Source organism: Larimichthys crocea, chromosome XXIV, assembly GCF_000972845.2.
Source record: "Larimichthys crocea isolate SSNF chromosome XXIV, L_crocea_2.0, whole genome shotgun sequence".
NCBI classification, from domain to species: Eukaryota; Metazoa; Chordata; class Actinopteri; family Sciaenidae; genus Larimichthys; species Larimichthys crocea.
Window position 1 is genome coordinate 9,762,464 of NC_040034.1, and position 18,400 is coordinate 9,780,863.

The window sequence follows — 18,400 nt, forward strand, 5'->3', positions numbered from 1 at the left end:
CATGGCGTTAAGAACTCAGCTGCACTCTATCCAGGGACCCACCAGGGCACCCCTGTGACAACTACTTGAAAAAGCATCTGGTAGTATCACATAACTCTGAATATATTCACTGAAAATAGTTCTTAATGTCATTTCTGATCAACATTTATTACAACAGAAAAACTGTAGCAATTTCTCTACTATAGTAAGTCCAATTCCAGTGTTCTTTCCCCCCTGACGTTTGCATAATCATTCATAATCTTAAGCAGTTCTAATATAGATATGACTCCACAACATGTTCCCTTCACCAGACCTAAAAGGTGCTCAAGGCATGGGGCCCGCATGGGTGGGGTGGTGGGCTTCCATTTCTTTCTTCCAGGCTCTTAAGTCACTCTCCTGCTCTGACCCGAGAGTTACTCACTGAGCTGGCTCCTGCCTCGCTTTTTCAAATGCTAATGACAAGCAGCGCTGAAAGCCTCAAATTGGGCCATGCAATTCAGCCTGTGGTGTTTGGTGAGGCCCTGTTCATGTTGGAGACCGTGGTCTTTCCCCTGCCCCCCCCCCTCCTGGTCTTTTGTGTGCTCCGGTAATAGGCACAGATGTTCCTCTTGCCTCACACAGGGCCACTTTCCCCTAATCGCCACCTTGTATGCGGACGGCTTTCACCTGCCCCAGCAGCTCCCTTCTTTTTCCTCTCTCTCTCTTTCTCCAATTCTCCTCCTCCCAAAAAACACCCCCCTCCCTTTTATCACTCTCTTTCTGTGTTTTTTTTTTTTTTTTAAACTTTCCATCACTGCCTCCCCCTCGACAGCGAAGGCCTTCCCTGATGCACCCCAAATTTCAGATGCTACTTCTCTGGCGCCCGATTGTTTAAACGTTGAATTGTAAAGATGGAGAAAGGGAAGGCAAGAACAGGATGGATGGAGGGGGTAAAAAGAAGCCGGTGTAATTTCTTTTTTGTGATTTGGGAACGGGTTAAAAAACGGAGATGGGCGAGCCTCTCCTCGCTCCAGCTGGAGAGAATTTGGAACATAATACCCTTGTAGCAGCTCGGCCAAACCCCAATGCTGATGGTGCATTTAGGCTGCCTCCCTCTATTGGGCTAGTGGATTGAGGAGCAAGAGGGGAGAGGGGGGCTTCTAGCCGGGCTTAAAAATTGGACCGAAGTGCAGTTTGTTTCATGGTCCCTGTGGTGCAGTGCGATTTATCTTGGTGCTTTCAAACTGAGTGTGGAAATGTGTCAAAATTTGGTCTCTGTAGGGACCTCGAGGAAAAAAAAAATGTTTTCATCCTCTCGTCGATGTTTTTCCAGCGAAATAAATTTGATAAGTATCTTAATCACCTTGAAATGAGACCGTGGCAGATGCCAGTGAAGCGTAATGGCACATTTGCTACGAGTTATGTTAGAATTCAAAGACGGAAAAAAGACACCTTTTGTGGTAACATTTAATTAAAACTTCAGAAGATCAAATTACATCGCATTTTCTTTTCACTTTCTGTCCGTCTTGTTCTGCCTCTTTGTGACAAGGCCTCACAAACATTTAGATATACATTCACAAGGCTTCACTTTGCAGACGTGTGGGCTTATTTTCACAGCTTAATAGCACCGCCTGTATTTATAGTGCAGTTTGTGAGCTACAGTGAAAATCAGTTGTTATCCTCAGTCTCCAGAAAGAACCTGACTCGATGATTGGAGCATTAATGCAAAGATAAAAAAGAGCTACAGTGCAACAGGTTTAAATCAATGGATTCTCTTTGGTGGCTTAGTATGCACTTCATACTATATTGCTGTTAGGAGAAGGAGACTTCTAAGAAACACAAGTAGAAGGTCAAATAATTGAGAATTGCTGTGCATGGCACTAAAGCCAAAGCCAAAGAATTTTCGATCAGTGTAGTTTTACTGTCCTCCAACACGTTTAATGCGATATTCAGCTTGTGTCAAGTTGAGGTAGTGATGATTGCTTAGAAAGGAAAGTGGGAGAAAGAGTGAGTCTTATTTTTTTGTTGTTGTTCTTGTTGTGATGCTGCGCGTCGTTGTTGTGCGTCTGACACTTTTGTGATGTATCTTGACAGTTTTATGGTTCAGCAGAGACCTCTTTATTGCGCGTCTTCGCCGAGTGCATCATACTGTAATCATAACTTAACCACGACCTTGGCCCAGCTTGGGTGGGAAAAGGAGGCTGTAACATTGCTTATGATGCAACACAAGACCAGATAAGAACTCATGGAGGTCATTGATTTGGCACAGCCTCTTTACTTTCCTTTCAACCAGATCCCAAAACAAACATGAACTGAAGAAAAACTTTAACTGAGATAACCAAACTTCATTTATCCACGGCAGGAGGACGTTTAGTTTCCAACTTTACTGCACTCCACCTACAAGGCGTCTAATAAATAATTGGAGCTTTACTGAACTTGATGAACTGACTGTATAGTGTTCAGTAGCACCCGCACAAACGCATACACACATGTGCTATGCCCAGCACATTCAGTGCAGTGTGATTATTCAGCCTTTCGTCAGCTGTTTGATTGCTTCTCTCAAAGGGCAGAGCCCTGCAGTAGCTTGCGTGCAGGATAATTAGTGTTGTGATTGTGTGATTGTACTCAATAACCACGGGTGCCTGTCTGCAAGAACCCATAGGCCACTTTGGTCAGTTTGACTTGATACACACCAAAGGAACTTGCACTCACTGAGCCAATCAAGCGAATTATTGCAGGTTACAAGGGTTTTGATGATATATTTATGCAGCATATGTATGACAAGACTGCTGATTCTGTAACAGCCACAACAGCCGCACCTTCCATCTGCTGAATAGTCTGATTCATATTCTGGGGAGGCCTGAAACTTCCGAGGTCGTAATACAAAACGTTGTCATCAGATCTCTTTTCACATGCTCAGTTAATTAGATTTACCTCTCTTATAACGGTGTTTGACTTTAATTGCAGCTCATTATTTGGGATTGTATTTCATAAACTGGACCGCGCGAGGATTAACTAAAGATGCGATTTGTAAGCTTTTGAGAAAACATCGCCTCTCGTGTGCATTTAGGCATCTCGTCTCTCGCCTGTAGACACTTTTGGTTCTGACCAAACAGCTTCGCTACACACGAGATGTGTGTCAATATTTGGCCGTGTTTCTCCAGGAGTAGAGAAAAAAAAACACATTTGTTTGTGTGGAAAAATACTGTTTAAAAGTGATTTTTCCTGGGGGGATTTGAATCCTGAATTATGTTTGTGATATTTCAGAGCTTATTCAGTGGATATTTAATATCAATATTGGAATATTATTCATATTAAATGTCGAAATGAGAACATTTTGGGTATGGATAAGGATCTGAAGCATAACATAATATATATTTAAGTATGTAAGTTTATATTTTCTTTTCACTGAAATGGAAGAGAAAACCACTTTGCTTCACGGGGACAAATTTGCATTGCGTGATTAGGTGATCGACATATTTCTCTGACATCCTTGTGTCAGACAGCACATTTGCAAAGTCTTTGCAGGCCTTAATGAATATTGAGTGGTCTATCTCTTTTGCCTCCCAATTAATGAATAGATGTTGGTAATTATTTGACCAATGCCTCTCTCTCATGACATGTCCCATATCCATCACTAAGTTAAAAATAAATTAAAATCAATACAGCCGGCAGACTCTTAGGACAGTGTCAGTGCTTCCTATAGAGGGACCCATGCAGGTCTGAATAACAACTATTGATCCTCCTTGAGGAATATTCTCTTTTATCACCTCCCCTTCTTTACATGCTCACACATGCACACACACACACACACAAAAGATAAGTGTTTGTTTCTTTTCCCTCTTTTCTCATAGTTACATACATTGGCAGCAGCTGACAAAACCCCATCTTGTTTGTTCTTATCGTCCTATTCCACGATAAAGAATGCAAAAAGATCGGAAAGTCGAAAACAAACAAAAAAAAAGAAAGAAAAAGGAAGAGCCGTTGCCGATAAAAGCTGGCACGGACGTGATTTATATTTCAAACGACTCCCGCTCCTGTCCCCGTGTCTCTGTCCCCTGTGTGGTAGGTGGCCATTGTGTAAACAGCTCCTTGAAAAACAAATGGCTCCCTAAATCGTTGTAAAGAGCTGTGGCAGCTCGATCCGACCGGGGGCCCGGGGAGAGAGGGGACGGGAGATAACGTGTGTCAGCAAACATTGACTGGGCTTTATCACAATGAGGTTTCTGTGTTGGAGGAGCTAAGAGGCTGGCTAGCTAATCGTCCTCCACAGAGAGCACACATTCCTACAGGTCAGGGCTCAGGGTTATATGTGAGTGTGTATGTGTGTGTGTGTGTGTGTGTGTCAAGAGAAGGACTTCTGGTATGTTTATGCTCAGACTAAAAAAAGAAAAATGCAATTTTGTCAATTTTTTTTTCTCTCTCCCTATCCTCCCCCCCCCCCCCCCTCTCTCTTGCCTCCACACCGTCTAACTTTGTGCGCTGTGACCTGCGATAAGCCCGACGGAAAAGCAGTGTTTGCAGTTATAACTGTGATGACTATTTGTTTACCCTTATCTAAACTGTGCGATAAATCACAGACGAAAAGTAACATCTGGTGTGGTAGGAGTCGTGGAGGAGAGGAGGACTGTGTGTGTTTTTTTTTTTTTTTTTTTTTTTTTAATGCAGGGGTCACTCTCAGCTCAGGGAGAGGGTGAGAGTTTACTGCTCAAGGACAGACTAGGGAATTAAGTTTCACACAAGCATGAAGGGGTTTACTCTCTTAACAAACGACATCCGAGGAGAAAGACACACTAAAAGCACTCAGGGTGATTCCGCTTCAACTGTGACGTTAGCCTCGAGGCATCTTTTCATCTCGGTTCATGACTCGGGAGTTTTGCCCCATGTGTCTCTTTAAGTGTTTTCTGCTCTCCCCTTCTAGGGCACCAGTTCTAACTGAACTGCTCAGTGCAACAACACTCCTGTCTGCCTCCTCCTCCTGCTTGTCCACCAAGACTCACTCAATTGCAGTTACAAATCCCAGCCAACAGATGTCAGCCTTTCCAGTTGATTTCCTTTTCAATGATATTGGATTGAAAAAAAAACAGTGCTGTCAGTGCATTCAGATCCGCAGCCCTCAAACGGTGCACTGAGATTTAGAGAATTAGCAATGCAGAAGACATGCTGGTCCAAGATTTACTTTGATATACATCATGTATGTTAATGTAATTCTTTATTGATCCCCCCAGGGGAAAGTCTCTTTTTTGCTTAGCCCGACTGGGGCAGGTCAGAGTGCGGGGTCAGATACAGCATAACCCCCCCCCTACCTCACCTCACCCGGAGCTAGTAGGGGACCAAGTGTCTTGTTCAATGACACCTCAGCAGGATGAATGCGTCCTGACATGGGGCTTTGAACCCTGGTCATGTGATTGAAAATACCCTTAGAGGAGGTCAACTCTGTCCCATCCTTAAAAAAAAAACGTTGCTATTCATTCTTCGCGTTGCATAAAGCCGACCGCTTAATCCTGTTTAGCCGTCAGGCCTGTGATACCTTCTGGGGAATCGCTGCTATCCTTATCGTATTTATCCAGTGATGACAGATTAGTGGGTGTTAAATGCACTTCACATACAGTAGACATCGCCCCGGATTGGTACGAACGAGTTTCAGGGAGGGAGGGCTTAGACTCGGAGCATCTTTTTTTTTGTTGTCAAAAAAAAAAAGATGAATGAAAACCTACTCACTGAGCCGGCTGCATACTGGAACAAGATAATTCTTGGCAATAAGTCTAAAAGTGAATACTGTAATAATTCAGATAGATGTGCCGTTCTCGGTGACTGCAAACTGCTGCTAAAAAAAAAACAAAAAAAGCAACAACAAAAAAAAAAGAATAGTGTTTGCAGTATTTTGATGGAGAAATACCCTGTGGCGCATTGGAGTTTGCGTGGCAGCTGTTGGATTTGCATGCTGTGAGGGTTTAAAGGGTTCCAGCGTGGAGTTGTGTGCTTATGCTGTTCAATTACTATGGAAAAAAAAAAGCTATTGGGATAATGCTTATGAGCTCACATACACACTCTATGCACGCACACATACACACACTAAGTAGCTGAGTGTGCACCGTGAGTCTGTTCCTTCCAGGCAAGGGCTTGTCTGAGAATCTAAGAGGCAGGCAGAAAGGCACAAGGTGGAGACCTCTTCAGATCTGGCTGCTATTAACAGTCTTGTGATCTGCTCATGTTTACCTACTCTCACAACACTGGTACTTGGGGCTGTGTGGAGCATGGGACGCGGGGCCCGGGCCTCTTTGAAGTTAAGTTGATCCCTCAGACTACGCTCTTGGTAATTGCACCTTCTCTCTCTCTTTCTCTCTTTCTCTCTTTTCTTTGACCCCCCTCCCCCTACCTTCTCTCACCTTCCTTTTTTTCTCCCCATTTTCTTTCTCACTGAGATGAGATTTGCAGGATGCAGATGGGGAACTTTTAACGTAATTGTATCGCTCCTCACGTCTCTGCTCTGATCGGAACCAAATAAAATAGTAAAAAAGCAGTTTTAGTGAGGGGGGGAAAAAAACCCCATCTTGGTCATAAACGTAATAGTGGGGGATTTTCATGTGTGAGAGCTTATCGGCATTGCTGATACTGTAAGTCTCTCTCTCTTTTTTCTGTGCTGTAGAGCTTAAAAAAAAATCATGTCTTTCCTCTATAATTCACTCTACCAGATTTAGATTATCATAATTGAAAAGTGGAAGCAAAGCAACGTGAACAGACGGAGCATAAAATGTCCATGTTAAGCAGCAGATGACAAAAAATGCCATTTGTTTGCGCACTTGCTGTCTGTCGGCGAAGTAGCCGCAATGACACTTGATTTGAATTTGTTTCTTTTTCTTTTTTTTTTCCCAGAGATGTTTACTCCATCCACTGTCGCTGACGTGTGCTGTGTTCAGTGGCGTGCGGCGTGGAACACCTGTGTGTTGTTGTAATTACTTTGATTATACCTACTATGGGGTATTACAGCAGTCTGGAGAGAGCGTCCAATTTAACCTGCAATGAATTTCAATTCTGACTGAAAACAAAAGAAAAAAAAAAATTGCTTTCTGGAATATTTAATCAGCGGAGAGATATTCGTATGGTTGCATGCTGTGTGCGTGTGTGTGTGTGTGTGTGTGTTTGTGTGTGAATATAATAAGCAACAGGGATGCATATTGGACTGTGAAGTTCAAGGGTTGTACTTTCCTTTGCTTTTGATCAGTTTGCCGTGATGGGTATTGGTCTGCATCCAAACATATGACAGTCCAGGGGGCCTCATTGGTGAAGTCTGCTCTCCCAAAAGATGCCAGGTGCCTGATTCGGAACAAATGCTCACAAACAGCAACACAAACACACCAGAGGGACCCCATGTGTGTATGTGTGTGCGTGTGTTCCTCTCCTTTGCGTGGTAGAAGGGTGAGGATGGCAGGTATTGAACTGCGTTGAAGTAGAACGAGCAGCCATGGGCATCTCGCGGTTCATGACGCTAGTCAGAAAACTGACAAACCAAAGCTGCTTTTTATTCTGCAGCTGCAATGTAAATGGAGCTCGCTCCTGTCCCCCATGCAATCACCCAGACCCCCTAACTGTACAGACAGTGGGTTGATTCCTTCTCTTTCTCCGTCACTTTCTCTTTTCCTGTCTGTCTATAGCAGTCTTTATATATCTCCGCCGCTCTCTCTCTACTCTGCTCCCCCTTGTCTAGTTAGAGGGCAGATATACCTTTCTTGCCAGACAGGAGAAACCTATACTTTATCATTGCCACATATGGGAAAAGGTATTTTCTCCCAAAGGGAAAACCGGCATGCAATTATAATGTTGTAGCTACCCCAAACATCCTTCACAAAATATATAGCATCCTGTTTTTGACTTAACATGAGTTTATGATCTCTTACATGGCACCACAGGGTTGCACGTTTACTGTGGGTTTTTTCCTTTATGTCCCTTTATGTTTGATTTACTGAACCGTGCAAAGGCTATTTAAATTGACCCCCAGCTCTGAAACCGTTGTCATTTCAAGACAAAAAACAAACAAGTTTTTTTCCATAATGGCAGACAGAAGAAACGCTTTTAAAAGATGCAACAAAAATAGCTTTTGTAATTAACAATGACTAACTTTGAAACAACGTCGCCTTTAGTTTCGTGCATGTTTCCTCCATATAAATATCCTCACAGAGATAGTGCAAACACACCTGTGATTAGTTGTAGAAAATTGCAGACAAATAAATTGAACGAGTAAATGCACAAAATTACAGATGACAGCACTTTGAGATGTCTGGAAGCAGTTTCACTGCTGCAGTGTGCCCGTCATACTAGCCGCTCTCTACCATCGGAGTGGTAAAGTGGGACAGATGTTGAGGGTTAGAGAGGCCCCAGTGGGATATTGAGAATGATGGTTTGGCAGGGAGCGCGGGACAATAAAGGGAGGAGACGGGAGAGGCCAGGGTTCTCTTTTCACTACACCTGACCTGCCCTGGAACCTGTTCAGCTTCATCTGAAATGAAAGAAAGGTGCCTTTTGTCGTGCCCAACACTAATTTGCATTTGCATTTGGAACAAGGATTCTCAATATGCCTTGTGAGAATGAACAGCTTCAAAATGATGGTGAAACCAAGGAGGAGTATAGGTTTCAAACATTTAAGAGGCGCTTGCGTAGAATAACATCCCCCCCCAGTAAGACGGAGAGTGGAGAACTTCAAAGTGAGAAGACATAAAAGTGCATTCTGAAGTGTCCAGTTATCAATTCCCGATTCATTGAGGGATTGGATCAATAACTGTCCTCCTGAATTTCAGGACAAGCCTTTGAAGTGAGCAGTGGGGTTACAGTTGGTGCATACTACTGTATATTTTGTTTTCCTGAAATTGATGCTCCACAGACTTTATAAACCAAGTATCAAACTTCACAGGTTTTTATATTCCCAACAGTGCCCCAAACATATAATGAATGCAATATATTTTAGTTTGGATGTCTCCGTCTGAGCTTGAGTTTCAAATTTCAATATATTCAGAGTAATAGAAATAGATGTTCTGGGTTTTACTGTATAACTTTTCTTTTTGTGAATAAAAAAGCATCCTGTTTCTTTGGAGGAAAGGCACTGTTTTGTCAGATTGGTATTCAAGTTATCGTCGGATGCTGCATAATTTTAGGCTGCAGCTGCCAGAGCACAGCAGACCTTTCTCATTTTATGAGAGTTTACATACGCTATGTTTCTTCAAGTGGAAAATTGTTTTCTGCATGATGCCAACAGGTGGACTCATTAGAGAGTCAACATAATCATGGCAATCATTCCTCTCTGCAATTAGAAATATTGATCATTTACATATTATCCCAAACTACAGTTGAGTTTATTGTTATTTTTACTCAGTGATGTTTTTAAAGCCAAACATTAGTAAAACAGCAGAACACAGTCAGAACTGGTGTTATAGACTTGAACTGTGCTTAGAATGAAAATTTTAACATAAAATGGAGTGTTAGGCTTGATTTAATTTATGTACCTTTTTGCATTAAATTAAAAAATAAATCATCGTTATTATGACATGGATGATGATGGTGATGGTGATGAACATTTATAGATGGAATATTTTTTTTATGTCCATCAATCTTCTCTTTCCCAAACGCACTCTACTGGAATATTTTGTCTATTAACTTCCTGTCTACTTTGGAAATGGTAATGTGCAGAGCTGGGTCAGATTACTTTGATAATATAGTCAGTAAATACAAATTACATTGATTACAATGAATGGAATCTCGAAATGACTTCAAATTAAAACACTGAAAACCTTATACTACAAAAATGGATGCAGCCATAACAGTTTGAGTTGCACAATGTTTTTTGTTTTCTTATTCATTCTCGTGCAGCACATTTTTGAAGTAAAAGTGATGGGGATATTGCCAGGAGTGGAAGGATCTGGAGCGATCCTACTGCTGTTTTTCATGAGTTAATAGGGAATGGATGGATAAACACTGGATGTCATGAAAAAAGTTACCTGATTTTTGAATTGCCATATTGCCAAGACATAATTGAAAAATTTCAGATCCTGGCTAATTACAGTTACTTATTTTTGTGATGTGTTACTACCCAACCCTGTGGTTTTAGTTTAATTACCCTACATTGACATTGTATGAAATTTAAAATCTTTTCCAAACTGTTGAGCACAGGTGTTGTGGTCTGGAAAGCCAAGGCTCGAGTCCACTTCCATCCTTTCTATCTTACAAGCCCAACAGCTTGCAGATGTTGACCAAGGCTAAAAGGTTGGCTTGGGGGACATTTTAGTTCACTGCACTTTGTTGTCTACCTCTCACTTTGTGAACCAAACCTCTCTGGCCTGGCCTCCCAGGTCAACCACAACATTGACTCTCTCCCAGCTTGTCAACGTGTCAGGGTGCATGCAGGCGTGCTGGAGAGGATGGCAGGGCTGAGGCGGCGAGAGAGACAGACACATGAAAGACTTGCATGTTGTGAAGATGGCGGTTGAAGATGGCCCTCTAAAACATTGTTCACATTATGCTCTGCCTAAAGAAAAAAAAAGGCAGTCCAGTGGAAATGAAATGACCTCTATGGACCTGCTGTCATGTGACATCTTTGTTTTCCAAGCCTGTGATCCAACCAATATACAGCTCAACCTATTCCTGCAGCATGAATCAAATTTCCTCTCCTAATCTATTTCTGGTTATTGCTTTGGCTTGAAACTTGATTAATTACACTGCTATACGTACTTGACAGCTATGGATCATCATGTAAATGCTCCCTAGCTATGCAAACCCAGCATCTAACTGAAGCCCTAGTCTCTATATGTGTTATACTGTGAACTGACACATTAAAACTGTTCTCACAACGAATCCTGTCATTCTGCTTGAACTGAAAACATTTTCAGCATCACATCACATTACATCAACGAGCAAGAGAGACACCACACCACACAAAACAAAAAAAAAAACATTCCTTTTTAAAAATACTTGTCTTCTTGTGTGAAGCGAGGATTTGATGCGTAACATTTAAAGAGGATTCTCACCATGGGGAAACAAATCTGTCTTTTTTAATAGGCCTGTTTCAACTTGTGCTATAATAAGTCCTGGCCTCTCATTTACACCACAGTCACACGCAGCACAAACAGATGTCGTCCTGGCCAGTAGGGACAGATGTACTGGTGGATGCAACCAATATGTCCCCTCTCTCCATACAGTTTAAGTCACTGTCCAAACAGGATTAGTGCCAACTTGGAAGTGTCAAAGCAATTACAACAATGACATCAATGTGAGTTGGGGGGTTATGGCTGATGGAGATGAACGCCTACTAGCTCTCACTTGTCAACGCCCACTCTCCACTTCCATCTGCTCCTTTTTCTGACGCATCAGATTGGACATTTTTTTGGACAAAAGATGCACTGGTCCATCAGAGTCATGGGAGTTTGCATGGCTTGGTTGATTAAAGATGGACGTTGGTCATCAGCAAGCCACATTTAGTGCTTTATTGCCAGAGTAGCAAATCTATTTTGATGTCGACAGTCTGTTATCCGATTCAGGAGACAAATAGACAGATGCATTAAACAAATTATGTCTGATGCGATCAGAAAAACCTGTAGTATTAGCTTAAAGGTAATAAAATGGTCAGCAACTCCTTATTTTTAGTTGTAAAAAGGAGAAAAACAACACTTAAAAAACTTGAAAATGTGATGCATATGCAGCAGAGAACACTTGCACGTTAGATTTAGATCCACACCATATAATTCTATCAGAAACTGCAGAATATGTCTTTTTTTCCCCCCTTTATGCTAATCTAACGTACTTAAACGTCTGTGCGGTGTAGCAAGGTATTGAAGCATTCCATGATATATTCTGTGGGGGGAAGTAAGTTCATCACTTGATGAAAAATGAATTGATGAAAAAATTTACCTTGAATGTCCTGGACAAATACATCCATAAGCCACTTACGTAGATAAGCTAAGTGGCAAACCTTACTCACTCCTTTTAATATGCCTCACTGGCGCTCTGAGAAAGAGGGAAAGCAGTACAGATATGACGTACCCTCTTGCTCCCCCTCATTAATCTTAATAAAACAATTGACCCCTGAATAGCTTATTCCTGCCCTGCACCATTAGGCTGCATGACCGAGGCTTTAAATATTAAGCAGGCTTTGTAAAATTTGATAAAATGTTTAGTAAATGGCATAAGGCATGGTACACTCATGGGCTTTTTCTCTTACCCTTGTGTTGTAAATGATAGATATGTTTTTATTAGGCAGAATGCTGTTTTAAGCAGCTTTGTGGTATTGATATTTGCCTTCAGCTTGCATGATTTAAGATGGCAGATACATGCAAACCCATCAGGCTTTTTCTCTACCTTTCACAACTAACCACACTGACATAATTTAGCAGTGAATTTTCATGATTTAAAAAGACAGAGACCATGCGAGCAAGGATACTATGCCATTTCTTGTCTGTGTAATGCTGCACTATATTTGCCCCTTTGCCCCCTCAGGCCACCGCGATGGAGCACAGTACATCACACAATATACAGTAATTTGTCTCTGATTAAAATTTCTGCTGAGCTTTGAAGCTCATACTGGCGTTCTGTGCTGAAGTGGTCTTCCTCGTCTGGTAAAAATTGAAAGCCTTTTCATCTCAGAGGGCTTAAGGGGTCAAAGGAACACCAAATAACCCTCCCTGTTGTGTTTCTTTTTTTTCTCCTCAGAAGCTTGTAACAAACTGCACCTTTGTCGGACGCGGCCCCTGTCAGGCCGGGGCTGGGGGGACTGCCCTCGGGTTCAGACTTTGGAGACCCTGTCAGCTTCAAAATGGGGTCTGCTTTATTTCACCCTCTGACCTAAGGCCCAAAAAGAGCCACGCAGGAAAAACAGAGAGATATATGATACATCAAGGCCCAGTGAAACTCCACGGCTGGGAAATGAGGAAGGTGCAAACTGCAGAGTGAGCAGAAAATGAAGGAGCTTATTGTAGGGGGATTTTTAACACCACAATTCTTATTTGGGGTTGAATCAAGGTTGCTACATTGTGAGATTGAAATGCAAGAAGTTCCGTTTTTTGATAGATATTTTATTGGTACAGACTGTAAACAAATGCATTGTTGCAATATCTACTGATATGAAAGTGAAGTCGTCTGTCACAAGCTTTGCATAGAATTTGCACCTTCCTTACTTTCAATCATTTACAAATAAATAAATAGATAACACTGAACCAAAAATGAGGTAAATTCATTAAACACACTGGGTAACTGATGGGTGTTCAATTTTCTTTAAGTATAAATTAAAAGATAATGAAGTGTATAAGAGCTACAAAAAAAAAGAGAGAGCAAATACTCATTTGCACCTGAATTGAGATTGATAAAACCATTACATGTAAGATTTTTCTTTCTGGGAGGAATTGAAATCCGTGGCTAAATTCTCAAGTTTGACTCATCTGCATTAAATGAATGAAATTGATTGACTTGGAGATGTAGCAGCATAGCCAATCAATCTAAAGAGGCACAACCCAGGGGGTGTCCATGGGGATGCACAGAGGAAGGGCCTCCTATTGTTTTGAGGCCCGATGTCAGCCAGTCCTTGACCTTGGGGGGGGGGTCCAGGCCTCCATACTCATGCCTGGGTGAGAATGCTGGGACAAGGGCTTGGGTGCTCAATATGGGAGAGCCGGGCTTTCAAGCCCAGGGTCATGGGGTCAGCATCAATGCTCAGGAGTATTAATGAGTGACCTTCGGAAAATGGTGGAGGAGGATGGAGGGATCGAGGGAGGAGGTGGAAAAAAATGAAGGAAAGGGGTGGGCGGGGTGAGTGGCAGAGAGAAAACTGTAAAGCCCTGAGAGAATGGAGGCTGAGACCTGTTTCTCCAAGATAACAGAGATTGGCCTATGAAAATGCATCCATCACAAGGCCACTAAGCCGGAGCCTTCTTTTGTGTGTCCATGTCGGCTGAGAGCGAGGGCTGAGGAGGGAGGTGGATGGGATAGGGGTGGTGTGTGGTATTGGTGGTGGTGGGGAGGGGGGGGGGTCAATCTGTGGAGATGGAAACAGGGGTTAGGGGAGGGGGATGACTGCGGGGTGGGGGAAAGGGTAACGGAGGGAAGGGTCGCTCAGGACAGCCTGGCGTGGACAAGTGAAGTGGGAACGCTCCATTGCTTATTCAACAGGGAGCAGATCTCTAAGAAGATAGAGGCCCACCAATCTTTTGAATTGGGGTGGGGGGTTTGGTGGAGCAGCAGCCAACGTGCAGGAGATTTCTAATTTCGTCAGCGAGCTCTTGACTGAGGGGTTTGTGACGGAGTGGTCTGGATGAGCACAGGATGGAGGGAGGTGGTGGAGAGGAAGAGCTATTGCTGTAATGCTCTTAGAGGTTAAAGGCTCGGATACTTCTCTTTCAATAAGGCTTTTAGAGTATGTTCCGAAGACAATATTAGCATCAAGTGCATGTAACAATTAACCTGCTTTTATCCTTGCCACTGAATAGATTTTTTTTAATGAGAGGCAATACCTAAAACATTGCTTTTGAATTTATTTCAAATCATTTTCCTGCCTCTGTAACAATGCATCTAAAAATGCATCCTGTCTTTGATTCTCTTTAACATTTTGTGTTTAAAGTGCGCTGCTGGAGTCTTTTCAACACTTTTCTTTGACAATGGTGAGCTTGTCATTCAGAGTACAGTGCATCTCCATCTCCTTTTACATTGCAGATCAATGCTATCTGCAGGAGTGCAGGAACAGGATTGTCTTCTTTATACTGACTTGTTTTTCCTCCCATCAACTGCTGCGCTTTCCAGAATTTCCAAGGAAACATACTCCCTCCCCTCCACGTTGCCGCACGCTCAGTTCCTGATGTGAAGAGCAGGTTGACACAGATGAGCAACAGACGAGAGATAGATTGTGTAAAAGGGGGTGGGGGGGGTGGGGGTTGGAGGATGGGATGGTGAGCTCTGTGCTTGCTGATGACTTCTGTTTTGCATTGGAAGTGGCACACTGGCGCATTCAAATTAATGTGACTGCCTTCAACTTTTCGCTTTTTCTATCGCGCTCCTTCTTTGCCCTGGGGCTTTTTCATTTTCGCTGGTCCTTCTTCTCTGTGGCTTCCGTCCATCCTAGAGACAGATGCACCATAGGCGCTTTAAAGCTCCGTAATGTATACATTATTCATATCACTCCACAAAAGGTGCTCATTAAACTTTACATGGCCAATGGAGTATGCAGCCATAGATTGAAAGTGTTGCCCATATCACAAATGTCACAGTGGATTGACAGAGAAAGGAGAGAGCGTTGCTGGGGGTTTGATTTGACGATGGCTTTGATTTAAGTCTAGGGTTATTTGCATTTGGCTTTATCCTCCCTCCCTTTTCAGTTCACTGGCTATTGTATTTACACAGAACTTAAGTCTACTAGCACATATGAAAATTTACAGAAAATGTACAAATTTACAAGATTTACTGTGGATTATTAAATATAAAGTTCTATGTTTTGGTGACTATAATCCATAGAAGGAAGGAGTAGATCCATACAGTGCAAGGGGTTGATATATGTATGTATGCATAGACCCCATATACAATAATTCAACATCAAATGCATCTTTAAATGTGCCTAAACCCCAGCTGTGTTTCTCACAGCACAAACAAGCTGCCACAGAGGGCCCTTTGGGTAAGACCTACATGCTTTCCTTTTCCTTGGCTGGAGTCTCAGCAGAGAATTCATCCCTTAATAATACAACACTTAACCCTCCTGTATTGTCCATAAAAGGCCGTGTTGGCAGGTACAGTAAACTGGTGGGACTAACAAAAGCTTGGCGCCAAGAAAAACATCCACACAGGGAAATGAGCTGTCATTACAGTAGCAAGGCAGCACTCAGGCACTTCTCTGTATGTGCTCATCTCTTCTGCTCGCTACCCCCAAGGTCCTCTTGCACTCATAAATACATAATTACGCCCACCGCCCGCCATGATGATTTCTGTTTTCATCAGCTGTCAGAAATGACCTGAATTACCCATCACTGTTTGACCCAAATGCAGCCGTCAGATATGTTAATCACAGCTTACATAACCGCTCAGCCCTCTTTACACCGACTTAAACTGTGTGTACGCGTGTGCCTGGAAACCCTTTAAATAGCACCTGTCACCGGCAGAACAAAATAAAGTAGAAAAAAAAATGAATAAAATAAATTTAAAACTCCAGATGAGGTATTTTGCATCCATAAATTAACCTTGACTTTGACGTCTCTCTGCGGGAGGTGTGCTGAGCTGTACCTTTTTAATGTATAACATGACAGAAAAGACAGAAAAACAGCAAAGGCTGATGTCCCTGAAAGCTATGACCTGAACTTATCCAGGATGCAGAGGAAGAAGGAGGAAAACAAGATAAATGTAACGTTGACTTGAAGGAATATTTTGACAGCTGTAATTAAATATTTATTTATGTAAATATTGTGAAAGTAGTATTAAAAGAATGTAAACTATTCTGTTTTCATGCCTCCAATTATTATAATTCCATTTAGCACTTCTGTGCATGCATTTGGCAGTAAACAATAATCAGCACTGGACATCAGCGTTATGAGAAATAACCACAATACGAAGTTCTACCTCATTCATTCATTTATTTTCTATGGGGCCCAGCAAATCTCAAGTGTTTTAAAGTCAAGTGTGTTTGACATTTTTGGTGTTTGAACTCATGTAGCCGGGTACGAGGAGACTGTTCTCTTCAGACAAAACATGGCTGAGGTCACTGTGGGATTTGTAGGTACAATCTTACAGACTGATGGCATTAATATTTCTTTGTAGCACATTTATAGAACTAATCTTAACTCTAAGCCATGAGAATTAACATCAATATATTATGACAAAAATTACGTGTCTTTTCAAGTCCACATAGATTCGTAGCCGGTGGTTGTTTGCATTATGTGTAAGATGTTTGCATAACTGATCACTTTGTAAAAATACCGGTTGTTTAAGTACATTACATTATCTCACTCTTATATCTGATGTGTGTGATTAGAAGCAGAATTTTATCATTTCATCAAGAGTAATAAAAACGAGTGAGACTTTTTGCTGTCAGCGCAAAAAAAAAGCATCTCAGCAACAAGTTGCAGAAAAAGCCTTTTTGCAATGTTATCTCATTAGTGGTAATTATAACAGATATCATCTTGTATTATTGTGTGAACCAACATATCCTGAAGCAAAAGTCCTTCCCCCAGCCCCATCGCCTGTTTCCACATAACACTGGGTAGATTTCGCTCTGCCGCGTTTTTTTCTTCTCTTTGCATAAACAGTGCCTGCAGTCAGAGTCTGCTCTGATCAAAGGGACAAATCTATCCAGGAGCAATCAGGTTGCTACGCTAGGCCGGGCTGCTGTCAACTCCAGGCTCTTTGATCAGAAATACATCATCTTCAGCAGGCTGCCTGCCTGGATGCCTTTGTCTGGGGCCAGGAAATAGGGGAAATGATAGCTCCCTCTTGGTGCTCTTCTTTGCTGCTACGCCTTTTGGCAGGCAAGATGAAAGCTACCCCAATTATAAGTGAAAATACCCCCAATGAACTGAGCTGAGCTTCTCGGGCGCAGCTAGAGCCACTACTACCCCTATATCATCGCTAAATCTCTATACACTGTCTATGCATGATGGTACAAGAGATATTGTCAATTTCTCTTTTCTCTACTCCTGCCTTTCTTGGTGAAATGAGACTTTGGTTTAGATAGTGTGCCAGAGCAATTGAGGTCACATCCAAAAGCATCTGTCTCCCTCCTCCCAATTTAGTAACTGCAGTTCTAATAACATGGTCTTCTCGGCAAGGAAAAAGAAAAGTGAATGTCTGTGCCTCAAAGCACACCTCCTTCGCTCCCCTCCCTTGCTTTCAACCCCTCGACTGTGAGCTAAAGCGATTTTATTTTTTTCACCCAGCTTCAAGAGGTGGAACAGGAGATGTTGAATGATGGACAGGTGTGCAGGCATTGTGCTGTCCTGCTCTGCACTGAAGGAGATCATTGATTTGCATTACAGTCCCACACATGAAACACAACCCACCACACACACACACACACACACGCCCTCATCCACATCTTACTGTTCCACCCCTATAACTGCACCACCTCCTACATGGCAGCCCACACCCCGACTCCTAATCAAGGAGCGAATGTTTATCTCACTTCCTGTCTTTTATAGGGGTGCAGTGTTATCTCAGGCTTCTGGTACCACCTCACCTGGGCTGACCTGAGAGTGGAAAGCTATCACGCCTCAACACAGGCTTTACAAGCCCGCTCAGTTGATGTCAAAACCATGCATTTACTCACGGACAATATATACATCTGGATGTATTAAATGAGGGTTATTGCAGGAGTCTTAACCTTTCTCACTGTCACACTTGGCTCATATCTAAGCTCAAACAAATCAAACCAATGAAAAAAAAAAAAAAAACTCAAACTGTTTTTCTTTTCTGTCTTCAAGCATGCAGAAAAAAA